Raw genomic sequence first — 22,819 nt, forward strand, 5'->3', positions numbered from 1 at the left:
GTGTGTATAATCTACTCATTTACTTATAAACCTCACTAAACTAGTTTGTAAGTATGAACCCAAAAGTCTGAAAATAGCATGCGAAAGAATACATATAAAAGTTTAGGACAACATCCTATGACCACCCAAAGAATAATTTCCTACATGAGAAAGTAAGTTATCACCTCAGAGGAGCAGAACCTAAATCCAAATGGGCTACAGGAAGAAAATTTACCACTCACTTCCAAAAAGATGCCTGTTTACTTTTATCAAATGTATAACCTGAGGTTATAAAAGTTTAAAAACTACGCACACATACAAACACGCACACAACTATACACACTGTTTTAGAAGGCCAAGGTCATGTATATTTTTTTATGAAAAGCACCTTCAGAAAAATTTTTTTCATAATGACTCTACTAATACTGCTTTACTACTAATATCAGTTTTTCCTATGGTGGAAAGATGGCAAGTAACTAAAGTCGGAAACGTTATGATGGGAGACTATAGGTCTTAGGCATTATACAAAAATTTGTTAATAAGTAGGCAGTCTCAGGATAGAAAGATTCTATGTAGATCAGAGAGAAACCTTTTTATGAGAGAAACAGCTAGTGGTCTACCACAGTCCATTCTTCCTTTCCCCGGTACTTGGCCTTCTAGCTACAAACTCCATTTCCTGGCCTCCCTTATATGCAGCCATGTGACTAAGTTTAGGCCAGTGGGAAGTGAGTAGAAGAGATGGGGGCAACTCAAGTGTCATCCCCTTAGAGACACTCGGCCTAGATTTGGACTATATTTCCCCCACTTTCTGTTGGCTGGCAATGGTGATGACTTGGGCAACCTTGAAATGTGCCCACTGATGCTGCATTTCCCAGGTGCTGAATGTTTGTGTCCCCCCGAAGTTCATACGTTGAAGCCAAACCCCAATGTGATGGTATTAGGAAGTGAGGCCTTTGGGATGTGAATAGGTCTCTACCCTCATGAACGGGATAAGTGCTCTTATAAGAGAGACCCCAGAGAGCTCCCTTGTCCCTTCTGTCATGTGAGGACACAGCTAGAAGATGGCCATCTACGAACTGGGAGGCAGGCTCCCACCAGACACTGAATCTGCTGGCACCTTGACCTTGGACTTCCTACCTCCAGAACTGTGAGAATAATTGTTTTTTGTTTCTAAGCCACCCAGCCTACGGTATTGTGTTATAGCACCCCAAACAGAGTACAACGCGAATTCTTCACAGTTGGATGAACGCTGTGGCTAAGCTCTTGCACATGGGATTTGAGCAGAGGTCATGAGTGCCCTCTGGCCTAGGCCTTGATACATGGGCCTCCCTCCTCCAAGTTTTCTTCCTCCGCTTTCTGGTTGGAACCTGGAACATAAGGGACACCCCCAGGTAAGGACAATCTCTTGGGGAGATGGCAAGGAAACAACACAGAAGGAACCAGGGTCCCTGAGTGGCCTCATGTAGCAGAAATACTCACTCACCTCAGAAACCTTCCTTGGACTGTGATGTAAGAGAGAAACTTCTTTGTTCTCTCAGTCTCTGAATTTGGGGGGTTTCTTTGTTATTACAACTTGGCAACTCTATTATTCGAGCTATGTTAGAGTCATCCCACCAGCTCTGGACCACATGCCTCTGAACTGTTACTGATGAGAGAGGAATACATTTCTATATTATTTAACCCACTATATTTTGGGGTTTTTGTGACAGCAAGTTAGTCAACATATACTATGTTCCTACCATCTAATCTGTAATAAGTCAGTATATATAATTCTAGGAACAGGTACAAGACTCTACCCAGCATCCAATATCTTTTTCTCCTTCCTCACAGAACCCTGATTAGATACCCACTCTTTCTCTGCCAGCCATGTGCTTAGGGGATGCTGAATCTATTGCTAGCTCTAGCAAGTACATATTAATTAGTTTAATAAGTTGCTATGAGGATTCCTTTCCCCGTGCCATCTGTAATTAGTTCAGAAGTGGGATGAGACCTAATTCCAGCCAATGAGATGTGAGTGGAGGACTGCGGGTGGGGAGGGACTGCTTTTGGTATACCGGAAAAGAGAGCCTGTTTTCTGTCTGCTGTCTGGATGTGACACCTAACTGATAAAGTATAACGAGAGTCCCCATAGAACAAACATAATAAATAAACCAATCCTAAGAACAAAATAGAAATAATATACTACCCCAGCCTAATCATGAGCTGAAAGAAACATATTTAATTACTAGCCCCCTAATAGCCTTACAAGGCACTGGAACCACCACAAACAGAAAAGAACTCAGCTGCTGTTAAACGGCGTCTTCCATTCGCTTTACTCTTACTTCAAAATGGCAATCCACAAAACTGTGAGGCTTGAGGATTCCAAAACTAGAAACCTCAAATAAATCTATAACAGTCTCCTGCTTATCCCAGACTACAGAGTACTCACGGAAAGAGCAGCAAAAATCCCACTTGCCTGATCCATTAATCCCTGTTGTTTCTCTTCAACGGAGCACATCGCAAGTTATTATCCTTTCGCTTACTTCTGATTAATTCTCAACACAGTCTCTTAAAAGCTTTTCTAAACATTCTGTACTCTCATCCAACTCCTAAATCAGTATAGCCATTACCCCAAATAAATAAGGCTCCCTGGAGTGCAAGCAGCAAAAACTGTGTCCTTCATCCACGGCACCTTTAATCCAGTCAGAAGCCTATGCCTTCCCCGTCATGGATGAAATCCATTCCAAAGCTTTGCCAGTCATTCACAAAAATTCAAAGTTCTCTGGTCACCTGTAGTCACAAAAACCATTATATTTCAGTAAGTAAAATGTCCAGCCCAAACTCGAAACTTTATTCAAAGTTCAAGATTCTCCCCTCCCCAGTCCAGGCTGTTCCGGAAAGCCTTCTTCTCTTGAATATGTCAGCTCCTTCCTTCAATTTACTACCCACAGTGCCTGTCTCCTCAAAGGGGCCTCTTCATGGGTTCTGCAAAGATTTTCCTTCTGGAAACGTCCTTGTGCAGCTCCCCCTAGTTCGGGCTCAAGCAAAGCCTCTTCAGGTGATCACTCAGAATGCCCGCCCACCCTCCAGCCTCTGCGTCTGATGGGCACACCTCTAGCCTGTACTGCAAAGGTCACACTGTCCCTGGTAGGAAAGGCTCTTGAGTAGGACCACTCTTAATTTAAAAGGTCACCCACCAGGCCTTCTCCTGGTCCGTGGAAAACAAACCCTGCTGCCTTGTTTTTTGTTCTGTTTTGTTTGTTTTTTACTGAAGTATAGTTGACTTACAATGTTGTGTTAGTTTCAGGTGTACAGCAAAGTGATTCAGTTATACATACATATATACCTATTTTTTTATTCTTTTCCCTTACAGGTTATTGTGGGATATTGAGTACAGCTCCCTGTGCTATACAGTAGGTTCTTGTTGTTCATCTATTATATATATATAGTAGTGTGTGTCTGTTAAGCCCACACTCCTAATTAATCCCTCCTCGCCCCCTCCCTTACCACTTCCCCCTTTGGTAACCGTAAGTTTGTTTTCTATGTCTGTGAGTCTATTTCTGCTTTGTATGTAAGTTCATTTGCATCATTTTTTAGACTCCACATATCAGCGATATCATACGATATTTGTGTTTCTCTTTCTGACTTAATTCACTCAGTATGATAATCTCTAGGTCCATCCATGTTGCTGCAAGTGGCATCATTTCACTTTTTTACAATATTCCATTGTATACATATACCACATACCCTTTATCCATTCATCTGTTGATGGACATGCTGCCTTGTTATTAGCGAAAGCACAGCTGGCTGCAGAGCAGCTGAGCCTCTTTGTTCTGAAGCCAGGCAGGCAGGTAGAGCTCCAGCATTTGACCTCTAAACTTGTCTAGTCCAGAGCCAGTGTCCACACAGATCATGTCAAGAAAGCCAAGTGGGGCTTCTCTGGTGGCGCAGTGGTTGAGAGTCCGCCTGCCGATGCAGGGGACACGGGTTCATGCCCCTGTCTGGGAAGATCCCACATGCCAAGGAGCGGCTGGGCCCGTGAGCCATGGCTGCTGAGCCTGCGCGTCCGGAGCCTGTGCTTCGCAACGGGAGAGGCCACAGCAGTGAGAGGCCTGCGTACCGCAAAAAGAAAAAAAAGAGAGCCAAGTGGTCTCCTTCCAACACCCTCACTCAGGTGAAAATGGAAGCATCCCATTTCCTCCAGCCCTCTCAGCCCCTGTCTTGGTCTCTTCAAGCTTGACCACACCTTCAAGGTGGTGAACTAAGAGGTGCAAACCTTACTTGGGAATGTGGATATCACTGCCACCTATGGTTTGCAATCTTCTGGGGCGTCACCCAAAACTGAAACAGAGTGAAACCCATGCCAACGTCCTGTTTCTCTTGTTTATCCCAACATCCAGTATGTCTACCTCTTCGTACTTACTCTTCCTCCAATGACTAGAACAGATCCAGTCCTTCTGTTCTCACAACTCTTTTTCCACACACCTCTTTCTACTTGGCCATTACTTGTTCCCCTACGTCTCTCCCTCTTGCCACTGTCAAATCTCTAGGACCAACTGTCTGAACTCATCTCTTCTGTTTTTTCGTCAGGCATTTCCTCTGACCATCTGTAAATATATTTTTTTCCTCCAGAAGTCTCTGAAACACAACTCAAAAGTCACCTGTGACCTCTTAGACCAGGGCTGTCCCATAGAACATCCTGCAACGACGGAAACGTTCTCTATCTGCACCGTCCCAGAAGCACTCGCCACACGTGGCTATTGAGCACCTGAAATGTACTAGTGAGCCTGAAAAACTGAGCTTTTAATTGTTAATTTTAATTGATTTTGATTGAAATAGCCACACACGGCTGGTGGCTATTGTGCTGGACAGCACAGTCTAGACAAATCAAGTGGCTTGTTCCCAGTTTGCAATCTACCTTAATGCTACATCATTTGGTACTGCCAACATTCCTCCAAGAACTTTTCTTTAACCATTAGTTCTAGGAGACTTTTTTTTTTTTTGTGGTACGCGGGCCTCTCACTGTTGTGGCCTCTCCTGTTGCGGGACGCGCAGGCTCAGCGGCCATGGCTCACGGGCCCAGCCGCTCTGCAGCATGCGGGATCTTCCCGGACCGGGGCACGAACCCGTGTCCCCTGCATCGGCAGGTGGACTCTCAACCACTGCGCCACCAGGGAAGCCCCTAGGAGACTATTTTTAAAGAGTGTGCATAATTTAAATCAATGGCCTAAAGTAAGAGGCCAGAATGGGCTGGGGAAACAACATAAATATATGCAAAGAGTAATTAATCAGCAAGTGGTGTGTGCTTTGGGCAAGGGAGGGGACAGGAGTGAAGAGCATGAGCAGATTAGGGCACATTCTAAGGGCAGGGATTATTGGGGGCGGGGCGGGGGCACTGGGTGGGTAAGCTAGACATGGACCGACCATAAGGACCACTGACACAGCTTGGGGAAAAAATCATGGAAATAAAAATTTAGAGCAGAGAAGATACCTACAGATGAGAAAACAAAGATGCGCTTAAGGTCTTGCTTTCCCCCACAATAGGGTTTGAGTTTCAAGCATTTAATTATAAGCTTCAGCGCTTTAAGAAAATTAACTCGGGCTTCCCTGGTGGAGCAGTGGTTAAGAATCCGCCTGTCGATGCAGGGCACATGGGTTCGAGCCCTGGTCCGGGAAGATACCACAGGCCGCAGAGCAGCTAAGCCCGTGCGCCACAACTACTTAGCCTGGGCACTAGAGCCTGCGAGCCACAGCTGCCGCGCCCACACACCGCAACTACTGAAGCCCGCGTGGCCTAGAGCCCGTGCTCTGCAACAAGAGAAGCTACCGCAATGAGAAGCCCACGCACCGCAATGAAGAGCAGCCCCTGCTCGCCGCAACTAGAGGAAGCCCGCGCGCAGCAATGAAGACCCAGTGCAGCCAAAAATTTAAAAAAATAATTTTAAAGACATTTTTTAAAAAAAGAAAATTAACTCTAGCAGTGGGATGCAAGAGAGATTAGAAAGGAGAAAGTCTGAAGGTAGCTCTGATAAGCCAAGAGGAAGGCAAACTGGATTCTACAAGGTGGTTTTCAAATAATTTTAGTAGTGGATTCTCAGTGTATATGTGAGATGTTTTAGTAAAGTAAATTCATCTTTCGGTTTAAGTGGTTAAAATTGTATATTACGATATGAATAAAAATTGTATATTACAACACGACCAAACTGTTTCAAAATCCAGGCCTTTTTCCAAACATGACTATTGCATTGGCACCAGTCAACACTTTGGTGGTATCTAATGTGTAAAACTTCATATATGCTTTGTTTGCCCATGCTGTTTCTCATTACTGTTTTTGAAATGTTTTCAAACATATTAAAAAAATGAAATCCAGAACAAATGCTTATTGATCCCGTGAAGCACCTCTGCAGCCTCCAGCATTCTGGGGAATACAGTGTGAAAATCATTCAGCCACAGGTTAGGGCCCAAGATGTCCAGCTCCATCACTCTGCTTTATGGCTTTCCATCGCAATTATCACCTTCGAACATGATGCACAATCTATTTATTTATTATACTTATGCTTTTCGTATGATGATACATGATTTATATTTATATATGATTTTTATATGTCTTGTTCACTGCTGCATCCAATTGTGAAACAGTTGCCTGGCACACAGTTGATGCTCAATAAATATCTGTTGAATGAATGAATTCAATATCTTCTGAGCCTCCGCCCTCGCTTACTAGTGCTGCTTCGCCTGCAGTGAAAACAGCCTCAGACCCACCACCTTCTATTCCAGCAAACACTAAACTACACCCATTACATCCTCTGTTGTGTCAGACCTTCTCCCCCAGTGGGTAAACACCAACCTCCCATGCTGCCGATAGGATCCTATGCGAAGCACTTTCCTAACACATCCCACATTTTTCCTGAAATTTTCAAGGTCCATATCTCTGTACCCTGAAGGGGTACAGGCTCCTTGATGGCCTTTCTTCAGCCCCAATACTTTGCACGCTCCCTGGCACATATCAGTTACTTAAACAAATAGGTTGAGATGCTAGAATTGAATGGGCAAACTGGAGACACATTACAAAGGAAGAATCAGCAAGAACTGATAACATGGGATACAGAGAGTAAAGAAGAGAGAGAGGAGGACGGCAAAATTGGTACTACCATTACAGAAAGCAGAGACACTAGAGGGTGGCCCAAGCGCTGTGATGCAGGACAAGCTCTTAGTGGGGAGGTTGTGGGTTGGAATGGGCCAGGAAAGAGCTGGTGAACTGGGTACCTTTACAGTTACTCACAAACCTTCTACACTCTGTCAATCAGGGTGGATGAGAAGATGAAGAGCTCAATTTTAAACATGCATTTGTGACAGAAGGCTATCCGAGCCGAGATGAAGCATCCTTTCGTTATCTTGGCCCAGAAGAATTTCTCTCTACTGTGACGTTCTATAGCACTAATATAAAATTTAGCATTTCATCATGTTCCCTGTGAATTTGTAATTGTTCCAACGAGAAAAGTTTTTGCTAAACCCTTACACACTTCAGTGTACTCCTGGGATGTGCCCTTAAATATATACAACTTAACTTTTCTCAATTAACAGTAGCTCAGAAGCACAGCCTTTAGCTTAAGAATAGCTCACATAGCACTAGCACATATATGCACTCAAATATTTATTTAATTATTGGATTTTTAATATAACTCATTTTAGAAACACATACTACTTTTATTTATTTATTTATTTATTTTTGGCTGTGTCGGGCCTTCATTGTTGGGTCTTTGTTGCTGCGCTGGGGCTTTCTCTAGTTGCGGCGAGCGGGGGCTACTCTTCATTGCAGTGCGCGGGCTTCTCATTGCAGTGGCTTCTCTTGTTTTGGAGCTCGGGCTCTAGGTGTGTGGGCTTCAGTACTTGTGGCACATGGGCTCAGTAGTTGTGGCTTGCGGGCTCTAGAGCACAGGCTCAGTAGTTGTGGCACGGGCTTAGTTGCTTCACAGCATGTGGGATCTTCCTGGACCAGGGATCGAACTCGTGTCCCCTGTGTTGGCAGGCGGATTCTTAACCACTGAGCCACCAGGGAAGTCCCAGAAACACATACTACTTTAAAAAAAGTTAGGAGTAAATTATTTATATTACTGAAGTATTCATCGCATTATTTAGATCACAAAGAGAGTAGCATTACACTACGAATTTAAAGAACGTGAACACATGAGGAATCATATACTTAAGAATCTTCTGATCTATTTTGGGGTTGTCATCAAAAAGAGTGGCTCTTAAAATATGGTCCAACGGCCACTACACACTAGCAAACTTTTAAGTATTAATTTTTAAATTAAGACATTCATTCCTTGAGATACTGCCAGTTACAGCAACACTCGATGGACCTAGAGAGTGAAGTAAGTCAGACAGAGAAAGACAAATATCATATGATATCACTTACATGTGGAATCTAAAAAATGATACAAATGAACCTATTTACAAAGCAGAAACAGACTCACACATATAGGAAACAAATTTATGGTTACCGAAGGGGAAAAGGGGTGGTGGGGAGAGATAAATTAGGAGTTTGGTATTAGCAGATCAAACTACCATATATAAAATAGATAAACAACAAGGTCCTACTGTCAAGCACAGGGAACTACATTCCATATCTTATAATAAACTATAATGGCAAAGAACCTGACAAAGAATATATATGTATCACTTTGCTGTACACCAGAAACTAAGGCAACGTTGTAAATAAACTATACTTTAATAAAAAGAAAGATATTCATTCTTTTACCACCTCTATGAAGTTTTAACTTCCCAAATTCCCAATTTAAAATGGCTGATTGAACACATGCTTTTAGCTCTACTCATTCTCAATACTTCAAAATCCCAGAAAGGGATTTCTAAAAAGGCATAAAACCACAAAGATAAACAAAATGAGAGAAGACAACAACTGCAACATTCTGTAAATGTAAAGCAGATGGATGAGTGTGGATGTACTTAGCACAATGTAAGACAGCAATGAGGAAAAGGTGAAAATCAACCCCCTTGAATGAACAATCCCCAAATGGCTTAAGAACTGACAGCACCTGGTGCCTCTGGATGCCAGATAAAGGTGAAGCTAAAAGGAAGTGGTTGAAAAATCTTGTTTAAAATCACTCAGCACCCCCTTTCATCCCTGCATCCCCCAACACCTCCACCCTCGATCTCTTCAACCTCAGCCTAGCAACTGCCCTCCCCAAACCTGGACTAAGACAGGAGGTTTATTCTGGAGAGGATCACACAGAGGATGCCTAGAATTGAAGCCCAGGCATAACTGAAGGCAGGGATAGAATATTAAAAACAGGAGAACTACACAAAAGACTCTTTCCTCAATGGATGCTGGCAGCCAGGACTACAACTTTCCAGTGGAAGAGTCTTCTTGGGGGGATCTGACAAAGTGAAGAGAAGACTTAAAGATAATGGTATCAGAGGCCACCAACAAAATGGCCAACCTGATTATACCATGACAAGCCTCTACCCGCCTGCACACACACACACACACACACACACACACAGAATCTACTCAGCTTCAAGGTTCGTTCCCTCTCTCCCTCTCTCTCTCTCTCTCTCAAGCTCCTCCCCAAGCCTCCACCTCCACATACAAATACACACACACGTACATACATATATACGTGGATATGCGTCTAGCTAGCTAAAGACAGGAAAATGTAATAAAAGAGCTGGAAAATAAAGTTGAGAACATCTTCGAGAAAACAGAACCAAAAAACCGAGAAGATGGAAAAGGGGGGAGGGGAGGGGAATAGGAAAATGAGATGATGAGTGGAGAAGGTCCAACATTCACATAATAACGATTCCGAAAAGAAAAAACAGAGAAAACACAACGGAAGAGATCATTCAAGCCAGTTTCCCAGAACTGAAGACTGAAAGGGTGTAAAGAAAAGCCCACACGGTGGATGAAAATAAACCCACATGAATATTGCTATGAAGTTTCAGATTCCCTTGGAAAACAGAAGATCCTTCAAGCTTCCAAAGTGAATGGGGAAAAAGCTATATACAAAGCACCGAAAGTCCAGATTGTAAAAGAATTTCTCTGTTCTGGAAACTAGAGGATAGTGGAGCAATGCCTTCAATGTTCTGAGGGAAAAAATAATTTCCAAACCAGAATTCTAAACCCAGTCAAGCCATCAACCTAGTGTGACTGAAAAACAGAATCACCTTCGGACATGGAAACCCACCTGCCCAGGACCCTCTCCTTCCACATGCTCAGATGCATCATCTGTCTCTGTATAATCTCTACACAACTCTCCTTTCTCCTGTGGTTTTCCCCACTCCACCTCAAATGATACCTCCTCCTCGAGAGTGCTCAGTCAGGCAACCAGAACATTCTCTCCCAGTGGTTTGGCAACTTTAATCATCTTGCAAATCCCAGTAAGCATAGGAGAATGTGCAATGTATTACATTATTAAATTAGAGTTACTGAAATTCACTGGTGGGATAGAGTAAGCAAGTCTGGAGTGATTGTGGAAAACTTACCACATAAATGGGATCTGAACTGAATTTGAAGTTTCTCAAAAATGACTTGTCATGACCTTAAACTACTGAATTTGCATAAGTCAAAATAAAATTATTCATAAAATAAAAAGTTTCAACTCTTAAGAAAATAACAAACAACAGGGCTTCCCTGGTGGTGCAGTGATTGAGAGTCCGCCTGCCGATGCAGGGGACGCGGGTTCGTGCCCCGGTCTGGGAAGATCCCACATGCCACGGAGCGGCTGGGCCCGTGAGCCATGGCCGCTGAGCCTGCGCATCTGGAGCCTGGGCTCCGCAATGAGAGAGGCCACAACAGTGAGAGGTCTGCGTACCACAAAAAATATATATATATTTAAATCATAAAATTTCTAAATAAATCTAATTGAATCTTTTTTTAGACTTATTTTTTTTATAAAGACGTTTCTTTTTTTTAATTGAAGTAGAGTTGATTTACAGTGCTGTGCCAATCTCTGCTGTATAGCAAAGTGACTCAGTTATGCACATGCAGACATTCTTTTTTTGATATTCTTTTCCATTATGGTTTATCACAGGATATTGAATATAGTTCCCTGGGCTGTACAGTAGGACCTTGTTGTTTGAATCTCCTTTTTGAATAAGATTCTTAAATGGCACACTGTTGCACACTTGTCTCTTAACTCTACCCGACGGATAACAGTCATTTCATTACACAAATCTACGTCAGTGAGAAACAGGAAAAATATAAACGCTTTATGAAGCATGAAAATTCAAACAAAGCATTACTACAGAGATACCAGGACAAATCTCTGTGAACTCTGTGGTGCTTTTCACAGACCCACACTAAATTCTGCTTTCTAATTCATGACTGAAAAAATGTATCTTTAAAGATGAATGTCGTATTACAAATCTGAGTCACAGTTTGCTTCTTAAAGCTTCTTAAAATCTAGAAGTGTAACCAAATCCGATCAATTGTTGCTGAGCGCTATTTTAACAATCACCTTTATATAGTTTCTGCAAGCTTTTCTAAATTGTCGTAAAATACACATAACACAAAACTGACCATCTTAACCATCTTTAAGTGTACAGTTCAGTAATGTCTGCTACACTCACATTACTGTGCAACCAATCTCCAGAACTCCTTACATCCTGCAAAACATAAACTCTATATCCGTTAAACAACTCTCCATTCTCCCATACCCTCAGTCCCTGGCAACCACCACTCTACTTTCTGTCTCTATGAATTTAAGAACAGTAGGTAGCTCATATAAGTGGAATCATACAGAATTTTTCCTCTTTGTGACTGGCTTAGTTCATCTAGCATAATGTCCTCAAGGTTTACGCACGTCGTAACATGTATCAGGATTTCCTTCCTTATTATGGCTGAATAATTTTCCATTTTATATATATAATATTTAACACATTTTGTTTATACATTCATCCCTTAGCCTTTGGAATGTTTCCATCTTTTGGCTATTGTGAATAACACTGCTGTGAACATGGGTGTACATATCTTTTTGAGACACTGCTTTCGATTCTTTTGGATGTTTACAGAAATGCCTGAAAGATCTCTATTCTTACTGCTCTTAGAAGAAAATTAAAGTCTAATAATAAGTGAGCTAAAAATACAGACATCACACAAACACATCACTATGTAGTAAATATCTTTGGAAAGGTACTTCTTAAGTGCTACAGAAATTCACAGAGGAAAGAGCGAACTCAGATTATGAACTTTAAATATACCTGGATCTTCCAAGAGTTGAAATAATTTTTAAAAACTCATATTTCAATTTAAAAACTCTGCCTACACTAGCCTCAAAAAAAAAAAAAAAAAGCATAGGACTATGTTTCAGAGCCTTAAATCCTAGCATTGTTTTTTTTGTTCTACTTTACGTTTTTTCCCAAAACAATCCATTCCATCCACATAAAAGACAAGCTCTGCTGCAAAACTACCACCTTTTAACATTTCAAGAAGTACGTCTGCTACATCGTAGCAGCCTCATTGCGTCTATTTTGAGAACTATCAGAGCTTTCAAACCACCTACTGCCACAAACTCCAAATCACAATCACTGTACCTTTCCCCTTACATCGATGTATCTTAAAGTGTATTCCATGCAGCCATGACCATCCTGGGCAGTTTACGAAGGCAGGATTACCATTATTTTGTGGGAGTTGGAGGGAGGGAGGGAGGGAGGGGAGGGGAATCTTTGAAACTATTTTATTTACAGACATTTTACAAATATGAAATGAAATATTATGATTTACAGTTATTATATTCTCAAAGGTTCCCTATGTCCTATCAACATAGTGTTGGTCAGTGCACCAAAGCTATTATTTAGTTGATGATCCAGCATGCCTCAGCTAACATTTTTATAATTTTACACTAATATAACTTAAATTTGCATTTTTTCTTATGTTGCATCATATTCTCAATTCATTAAGTGGATCAGTAGCTCAAAATGGATGACTGCTAGTTATTTCAAAGCAGGGATAAAAATAGCAACATAAAGTACCATGAGCAAGAAGAATAGTAAACAGAAATCCAGGGTGCATACACAATATCCATTTATGGGATTAAAGTTTATTTTATATAAACAGAGAATAGGCATTATGAAATTTTTCACTGGCTTAGTATAGCAGGATTAATTTGACCACTACCAGCTGTTTTACCAAATTTGCTATACTTCTCTGTTACATTCAGAACCTAGGCAGTTATAAAGTCCTTGTAATTTTGTCAGGACACTGACAACCCAAATTATTATAAGTATATTGCAGAAAACTAAAATCTAGCATGCTTAAGCTACTAATCTGGAAAAAACAAAAATCGAATCCTTAGCTACCCCTCTACAGCCTACAAGGATAACTATATAAAATTGCACTCTAAGCCTGTATTGGTTGCATCAAATATAACCACAGAGGCTATTTTAATATTAGTTCAGGATGAAAAGAACATAGGCAGCGCTCTACTGAGCTAAAGCTTAAATATTACATTAAGGTAACCCACACTTTATTATGTTTATGTGAAGTTACCATTACTATCAATTTTTTGAAATAGTAAAGCTCTTTAAGATGAATGAGGCTATTGTGAATAACTTCCTGAAAAAAAATCCTGGTAGTTTTAAATATTTACACCTAAACTAAAAACACACAAGCACTCTTATATACAACACTGAATAGCAGATGGGATCATTTCCTACAATGTAGTAGCGAAGAAAAGAAGAACAGATTGTACTATTTCTGTTTGGAAAGCAATAAGATGAACAGCAAAGAACTTCCAAGAGATACCTGTGAATAAACAGTTCAAAAAATTTTTGTCTTAGGTCACTTTATGGTGCAAATATTCATAAACACATAAAGTACACATATGTATAAATGTCTATGTTCTTTATATTAAATATTTAATATATTTACATAAATATCAATGACTAGGAGTTCTTGTATCACTATGTAAAGATTGTTATTTAAGTCTGGTCACCAGTTTCTATTATTCTACTATTCACCTTAATCTGCTCTCATATTTGATCCTATTGCTGTGGTCACCACTTCTACTTGGAATCCCCAGCTGCCCCTCTCCATGTGCCTACTGCACTTAAAACTGGGTGTAACACCAAGCTCACTTTTATTTCTTATTTTGTATAATTCTTGAGAAAATATGTTGGCTTCTGGGGTATTTTTTTCTTTTTCAATTTTTTATTTGTTCATTTATTTGGGGGAAGGGGGCTTGTTTCATTTTCAGTATTTCTTTTACGCTTTTAAAGACAGAGAAAGCCATCTGTCCTAGCTCGGGTGCCCGAGAAAACTGAGTCCCAGGCATTAAGAGGAGATAAAGGATAACACGAGGAAAGCAAAAGGGGTCACCAAAGAGAAGCGGGTGGATAGGTGGGCCAGCCATGAATTCGCAACCAGTGCGTCCGGGAAGCAACAGACACCACAGAGCATCCCATAAGGGAGAGGGCTGGGCCCTATCCCTACCCCTGTTGGGTTGGGTTAACCACCTTTCCCAACCTCCGGCAAGTGTCTGGGGCAGGCAGGGCGCCCCCTGCCGGGCTGGCAGCTGCAGCGCCAGGTGAGGTGGCAGCTGTGAATCCCAGGAGCACCGGGTACAGTCAGCCCACTGTATCTGCGATGCCAATCCTGTGTATACCGACAGCCAACTGTACTCTGCCAGTTTATATAAGGGACTTGAGTGTCCATGAATTTTGGTATGAGGGCGCTGGAACCAATTCCCTGGATACCTAGGGATGACTGTACTCCCTGCATTCTGAATGGTAAAATAACACAGCCTTGCATTCTGTAACTCTTTATGGTTTTTAACGTGTCTCCATTTGAATCTCACAGCTGAATAAAACAGAAAGAGAGGACGGCACGTCACTGGTTTACAAATGGAAAAAAGAATTTCAGTGACCTCACAAGTGTCACATCACTACGTACTGGTTTCACTGCCCCCTTCAAGTCTCAAGTTCCTTGAAGCAAAAAGCAAATCTTTTTAATCTTTTCTTTTTTTTTTTTTTTTTTGCTTCTCAAACATTTTAAGATGCTGACAACTGGCAGCATGCTTACTAAGATCCTAATTTAAATTCATTAACTTTAAAAAAATTCCCATGATCTTATCTAGTACTAGTCTAGCTAATGCAGACATTTCTAGGCTTTTTTCCTAGACCAAAAATAGGAAGAGTCTGGGCAGCCAGAGCCTCTGGCATAAATCCTCTCAACTCTCCATTATCCCAAAGATCTAGAACTGATGGCTCATTTTCACACTCTTCAATTCATTTCAAAAGACTTGCAACAAGTCCTATGCTGGGCCCCAGAGATACTTAAACCAAACAAGCAAAGGCTGGGGATTCTAGTGGGAAAACAAATATAAATTGATAATACAATTTGTAGAGTAAAGAGGAATATGGAATATTATTGATGCCTATGGGGGGGGGGGACACTACCTCCTCCAACAACTTGGATATCTCTTAAAAAATTAAACAAACAGCATTCTAGAACCTGGTAAAAATGATGCTTTGAAAATACTAATGTGACTACTTGGAACAAGCCAGAATTATTTTACACACATTAATTCTACTACAGGACAAGCAATAAGATCGAATGATGCATGACATCCAACAAAAACACTACTATAAACTAAAATATTAAACTTGAGCCTTTGCCTCTGAAAGGTATTAACATTGAGGAAAAACCCTATAATAATAAAATGGAAATTGATGGGTAAACATCATTTCAGATAATAAGGCAAACAACACAGGAAAAAAATATTAAGGGATATGAAAATCCTAAGAACATAAAGGTCACTAAAAATATAGTTGAAAGGTCTAGAAAAACATTTCAAATGACAGCTTTACTTTTTACTATTATTTCTACCAATAAAAAAATATGTTTTCCTTTCCTTCTTTACTAATTCAGTTCAAAAGCCCAGCAGGTGGGGCAGAGCAAGGCGGGCAAGTAGGAGCTATTGGAGGTCAAGCAGGGTGATGAAGGTCTGTCTCTATACAGCCCTGTGGGGAGCATCAGTGGCTTATAACCCACTGAGTAAAATAGAAAGTCGTAAGTCCATACTGACGTGTGCAAAAAATAAATTGAAAAATAAATGGAGAGAATAGAAAACATTTCCTCAGTAAAATAGCAACTAATAAATATAGAAAATGATGAAATTAGAAAATCCAGTTGGCAAATACCAAATAACTGTCCCCCAAAATGCTACAGCATTTTAAAATATGTATATAAGATGATAAATGTGGAATGAAGAATGATCCGAGTTTTTGTTTTCCCAGCACTGCGTGAGTGAAGCAGCATAAAAATTAGGAGTCCGGCTCTGTGACTTACTGCCAGGACTTAATTCTTAGTTACTTCTCTGATTCTTGGTTTTCTCAACTGTAAAGATGTATGAACTAGATTCATGGTTCTAAATTGTTAAATTCGAGAAATCTTTTTTTTTCTCTCCCCGAAGCAAAATTTTATATGGAAGCTACAGTCTATAAAATTTAGATAAGCATCTTGGGGATAAAATTTTCTGAGGGGAATTTAAATAATAACTAAAATGGGTATACTTAATGAAAAATGCTCAGAAATCTGGAGCTTTCAGATGTCAAGAAAAATATGTAGGGCAAGAAAAAAAAAATAGACATGAAGGGGCTTCTCTGGTGGCGCAGTGGTTGAGAGTCCGCCTGCCGATGCAGGGGACACGGGTTCATGCCCCGGTCTGGGAAGATCCCACATGCCACGGAGCGGCTGGGCCCATGAGCCATGGACGCTGAGCCTGCGCGTCCGGAGCCTGTGCTCCGCAAGGAGAGAGGCCACAACAGTGAGAGGCCCGCATACCACAAAAAAAAAAAAAATAATAGACATGAAGGATTCTGTTATAACTTAATATTGCAGACCTGACATTTACAGTAGGCAAGTTCAGTGGCCTTCCTAGAATCTAAAAGTCTTAGAGAAAGATTTCTAAAAGGTGAGTTGGTTCAGAAGCTAGTTTTCAAAAGATTATCAAGAATTGGAACTAGTTCATTCATTTTCATTACAGCAAGCATAATTAGCAAAGGATTTCACCAGAATATTGCCTAGTTACAGGCTGATACTGGAAGTCACAAAATACTAATTGAAGAATATCAGAACTGGAAGGGTCACTGGCCGCCTAGTCCGATCTTCTATCGCAGAGGACAGAAACCCAACCCATTCAACAAGTACTCACATATCTGTATGGCAGAAAACTCAGCATCTCATAAAGTACAGACATAAGGTACAGACTAGATCTAGAACTGGAAAATTAAATGCCTTCCCTAATACTCTTCCATTTGGTCTGAAAAACATGAGCTATTCTGTGGAATGCACCACGTCAAAAAGCGTAAAGGAGGCTTCCCCGGTGGCGCAGTGGTTGAGAGTCCGCCTGCCGATGCAGGAGACGCGGGTTCGTGCCCCGGTCCGGGAGGATCCCGCGTGCCGCGGGGCGGCTGGGCCCATGGGCCATGGTCGCTGGGCCTGCGCATCCGGAGCCTGTGCTCCGCGGCGGGAGAGGCCGCAGCGGTGAGAGGCCCGCGTACCGCAAAAAAAAAAAAAAAAAAAAAAAAAAAAAAGCGTAAAGGAAAAGGACACCAATAGGTGAGGATAAAGAAATCTAAATAACAGTGTTTAAACAGAAACATAATTTTTCTATTTGGGTATAGGGAAAACTAAGACATTACATAATTTAACTTCAAGGATAAAGAAAGAATTATTCAGACATCCAGATAGAAAAAGCAATGTGAGGAAATCAGGCTGCTCTCAGATTTTTTCCACAATACAGAAGTCGAAGACAATGGAACAAAATTTGAAGGGAAGGAAAATGGGACTTATATTCTGCCAAGTGATTCATGTAAAAAGACGACAGGCAGACATTCCCAAACCTAAAAAGAAGTTAAAAAAAAAAACCCGTGCGCCATTCTCGAAAGGACTCGTAGGTATAAGACAGCTGCGGCAGTGGCAGAGGTGCTTCTAGTAGTAACAGCAGCCTCCGGACCCCTGATGGCACCAAAACACTTACAGTCCAGTGGTCGCCTCTATTTTTTACTCATCCAGCCTCTCGGGGATTTTTGTAAGGACCCAACTCCCTGAATTAAATCCCTTTCTGTTTAAAATACCTAGAATGTTTTGTTTCCTGCACTGAAACCTCACTGGTACAGTACTTTACTGTATTTATTTTTATTCTTCACAATCACATGTATCGTATTTCTTTTTGTAAAAACAAGACAGTGATTTTGTTTAAGCAAATTAAAAAAGTGGAAGCAAATATGACAAGATACTCATGCTGTTTAGTTCTGAACAGTGGAAATACGAAAGGCTAATATCTTCTTTTAACTTTTTCTATACCTTTTTCCAAAAATATTTCTCTTTGAAAGAAATAAATAGATCGTTTCACCTGCAGAGAGAGGATTAGAGGAGAAGGAAGGCTGGAATTGGGAAAACCACTGAGAATGCTGATGCAATCATCTTAAACTGCCCTTGCAGGAACACGTATAGCTAGATATGTTCATCCTAATTCTATCCGGTGGAAATAGAAGTAGGTAACGTTTAAATCTTGATGGTCAACAGTCTCTTCTACTTTCTTTAGCCGGAAAAGCAGATGACTGCCTTGAACCAAAAGTCAAACAAGTTTGAGATGTTTCTAAACAGGCTGACCTTATTCACCCTAACATTTCCATTAAACAGATAAAAGTTCAAGGACAGGGCCAAAGGTGATAAAAATTACTTTCCAATTTCTGTTCTTATTCAGATGAACAATATTCAGAAATTTGTATCTGTCATTCCTTATTAATCCTTTTAAAATTTCCTGGGTAGATGACTTTATTATTTCTTAGTATTGCAACACTAAGCCCAGTGCCATCAGTAATAATCAACAGTGAAGTTTCATACAAGCTTTCAAAAGCTCTAAACAGAATTTCACCAATTATGTATTTCTATTCTGAAGTTTGCAACATCATCCTTTTAAGTATTAATAAAGTGATGATCTAAACCATATCAGAAAAAAAGTGTTGGAAATTCATAATATGGGCAGATTAATTAAGACTAGAAGCATCTTCTAGTCTTTTGATATACTATAGTTTCTCAAGGGGTATGTGAAAGATTTTATGAAATGGTCAAGTGGAGGGATTATTACAAATATAAGCAACTTAAAAGCGCCAACAAGGATGTCTGAACTGCACTGCGAAAAGTGTGAATAAACATTACGGAGAAGGAGAAAGTGGTGCATAATTCTATATTCTGTCCTTGGCGACTTTCATGTTAACAGGATACAAGTCTTAGTTACAAACCACCAAAAGAAAAACACACACATACACACATTTAAAAACACATAAAACATTCTAATAACTTCTTTCTCAATGCTATAGAAACTGGAGTTATATCAAATTATCTTAACTAGCAGGCCTTAGGTGCTTCCCTTGGATGAATTGTACTGGACATCTGAATGGCTTATTTTTTAAAACAATATTCTGTTCCTTATGTATTCTTGGAAAATAGCCATAAATTACTTATAATCAAATTCACAACACTATATGTGAAAACTCCACAGTCACAAAAAATAGAAACAAAGTTAGAATAGTCAACTGTAGGGAATACATGGTCAATCTAAATGTGAACAGCAGTAAGATTTCGAGAAAATGGACAATAAAAAAGGTTATAATGTTTTCTTGCAAAACACTCTACTGATATAAACATTTTGTCTTTCGCTTTCCAGCTCTATGTTGGAGGTTGATTTTTCTCTTCTTTCTTCAGCTGGTCATTGTCCAAAAATCCAGTGCAGAAAGTTTTCCATCACAGGTAATAGAAAATAAATTACTATGTTAGCACAAATTATACATCCAAATATACCACACATTGAATTCTTTTTGTTATATAATAATTCTCTTAGTCCATATGGGCTGTTATAACAAAATGCCATAGACTAAGTGGCTTATAAACAACATAAAGTTATTTCTCACAGTTGCAGAGGCTGGGAAGTCTAAAATAATGGGAAGTCCAGGGAGCCAGCAGATTCAGTGTCTGGGGAGGGCCAGTTTCCTGGTTCATGGACAGCTGTCTTTTCACTGTGTCCTTACATGGCAGAGGGGGTAAGGGAGCTCTCTGGGGTCCCATCAGTAAAGGCACTAATTCCATTCATAAGGGCTGCACCCTCACAACCTAATCACCTCCCAAAGTCCCACCTCCAAATACCATCCGCTGAGGATTAGGTTTCAACATAGGAATTTTATAGAGATACAAACATTCAGTCTATAGCAATAATACTTGTATTCTGTAGCCCAATAAAGAATTGAGCTGTTTCCTTTCCAACACAGCTGTCTGTTACACAAGCTATAAACAACATGAATAACAATTTTTACTAGCCAAGTAATTTTTTAAGCTTATTTTAAGGAGGCTAGAGTCTTGGTTTTGTCAAATCATAGACTGAATTTTGAGAAATTTATTTATAAAAGCCATTTGTACAATATTTACAATTTCCATCTGCAATTTCCAAAAAAAAGGTTATAAGAGGATTATATACAGTGATCCAAAATGGAAAGTGGAATCACATTGAAAGTGGGCTCATATTAAAAGGAAAAAGCTATTATTTTTTAATACATCTTTATTGGCGTATAATTGCTTCACAATACTGTGTTAGTTTCTGTTGTACAACGAAGTGAGTCATCCATTTGCATACATATATCCCCATATCCCCTCCCTCTTGCATCTCCCTCCCACCCTCCCTATCCCATCCCTCTAGGTCATCGCAAAGCACCGAGCTGATCTCCCTGTGCTATGCTGCTGCTTCCCACTAGCTATCTGTTTTACGTTTGGTAGTTTTTGAACATCACAAGATTTAAAAACAGAAATCAGTTACTTCCTTTTATGGGGCTATATTAACAATTAGTTAAAATTGGAAATGATACATGTAATAAATTATATAAGAAGTGGTTTTCATTGGTCCTGACTGACGGATGCTTACAAAAAAGCTGGTTGAGTTAGAGGCAAACACTGCCCTACACAATCATGAGGAGGAATACTGAGTACACCTTGGTTGTTGGTGGCATTTGTTTTCTCACTGGATCCATCTCCATGCTTCCTTGCACCCCACAGACTATTTTATCAGGCTGCAGTCTGTGTGTTTTGAAAGTCATAAAACTTTGTACTTGAATCTGCTCTGAGTTTAGCCCACGCTTTACTAATACTAACTCCACTTTTATTCATTTTTGGTGAACACCTTTTCACATTTTCAAGAATAACTGTTCCAAAAAAATTTTCATTACTCCACAAAATTCTCACTACAACTTTTTCTTCCTTTAATGAGGAGACTGCGAAGATTATTTGGAATCCCTGTGAACTTTGCTGTCTCACCCCATCTGTTACCTCCTGAAAAGTGCTCTGTGCATCTGCTCTCTGCCTTCCCTTTTGTGTCAGAACTTGTATCCTTTCTCTTTTTTGAAGGCCAGTTCCTCCACATGTGCTCATCTTTCCCGTGGCCTCTTCCTGTTTCATTTACCTTTCCTGAATCTTTCCTTCTCCCCATGTCTACAAACATTGAAAGTTTGTTCTTCCTTAAACTATTCTGGAAAAAGCTATTATTGAGTGAGATTTCAAGCTTAGTACATTATACATTGTTTAAAATGGTTCAGGAGATTTAAAGCCTTCAAAAATAAAAACAGGGGACTTCCCTGGTGGTGCAGTGACTAAGAATCCGCCTGCCAACGCGTGAGACACGGGTTCAAGCCCTGGTCCGGGAAGATCCCACGTGCCACGGAACAGCAAACCCCGTGCGCCACAACTACTGAGCCTGCACTCTAGAGCCCACGAGCCACAACTACTGAGCCCACACGCCGCAACTACTGAAGCCCGCACACCTACAGCCCGTGCTCCACAACAAGAGAAGCCACCGCAATGAGAAGCCCGCGCACCACAGTGAAGAGTAGCCCCCCCTTGCTGCAACAAGAGAAAGCCCGCGCGCAACAATGAAGACCCAGCGCAGGCAAATAAATAAATAAATAAATAAATAAAAACAGGAAGGTTCAATTAGGAGCATAGAAATCAAGGATGGAAATAGTTAACAGGGATGGAACTGAAGTGCCAATGAGTTTGTAGAATGTAGATAGCAGCCTGAAAACAGGAAAGAGGAGTAGGAAGAAGCTGCTGAAACAGGTACCAGCAAGTGCTGATGCGGAAACTATGATAATGGATGAACAGCCATCGGTGCCTCATGCCGTTACTAAGAGAGTCCCCACCTTCATCCTCCTTAAATTTCAGTTGGTGGCTCCGGCAACCCATAGACACTAGTAAGTAACATTTAAGTAGAGTCTAAACAAACGGGAAGAAGCTATGAGGACTAGCTGACAAATCTATTGAGGGCTACATTTCAAAGGGGCTTCTGAAAGAGTTGCAAGTTAAGGGAAGAGAATGACAGCATTTTACGTACAGACTAACGACGGTACAAAAATAATGATGGCAAAAGTCAAGCCGAGTACGTATCGCACTTTTACACTTAGATGTCTTATTCATTGATGTCCTTAGTCCCAGGAGACACACTTTTATGATCAAGTAAATATTTTAAAGTTCCTTCACTTTAAACAGTGAGACACAACGTAGCGGCATAACCACCATAAACCTGCCAGCCTGAAAATTAATATCCTAAATGTACTGACAAATTGGAAGGATTATTGCACTTTCAAACAACACTAGTACATTTTTTTTAACATCTTTCTTGGAGTATAACTGCTTTACAATGGTGTGTTACTTTCTGCTGTATAACAAAGTGAATCAGCTATACATATACATATATCCCCGTATCTCCTCCCTCGTGCGTCTCCCTCCCACCCTCCCTAACCCACCCCTCTAGGTGGTCACAAAGCACCGAGCTGATCTCCCTGTGCTACACGGCTG

The 22,819-nt window shown here is 40.6% G+C and overlaps 1 protein-coding gene across 2 annotated transcripts in view; it reads right to left on the reverse strand.

The window, feature by feature from the left end:
- Nucleotides 1-22,819, reverse strand: part of DGKH (diacylglycerol kinase eta) — a gene marked incomplete at its 5' end in the record, with an annotated part of 183,438 nt that overhangs the window by 128,351 nt on the left and 32,268 nt on the right. The gene's annotated exons all lie outside the window — the stretch shown is intronic.

The sequence above is a fragment of the Stenella coeruleoalba genome, assembly GCF_951394435.1.
Source record: "Stenella coeruleoalba genome assembly, chromosome: 18".
In the NCBI taxonomy this organism is placed as follows: domain Eukaryota; kingdom Metazoa; phylum Chordata; class Mammalia; order Artiodactyla; family Delphinidae; genus Stenella; species Stenella coeruleoalba.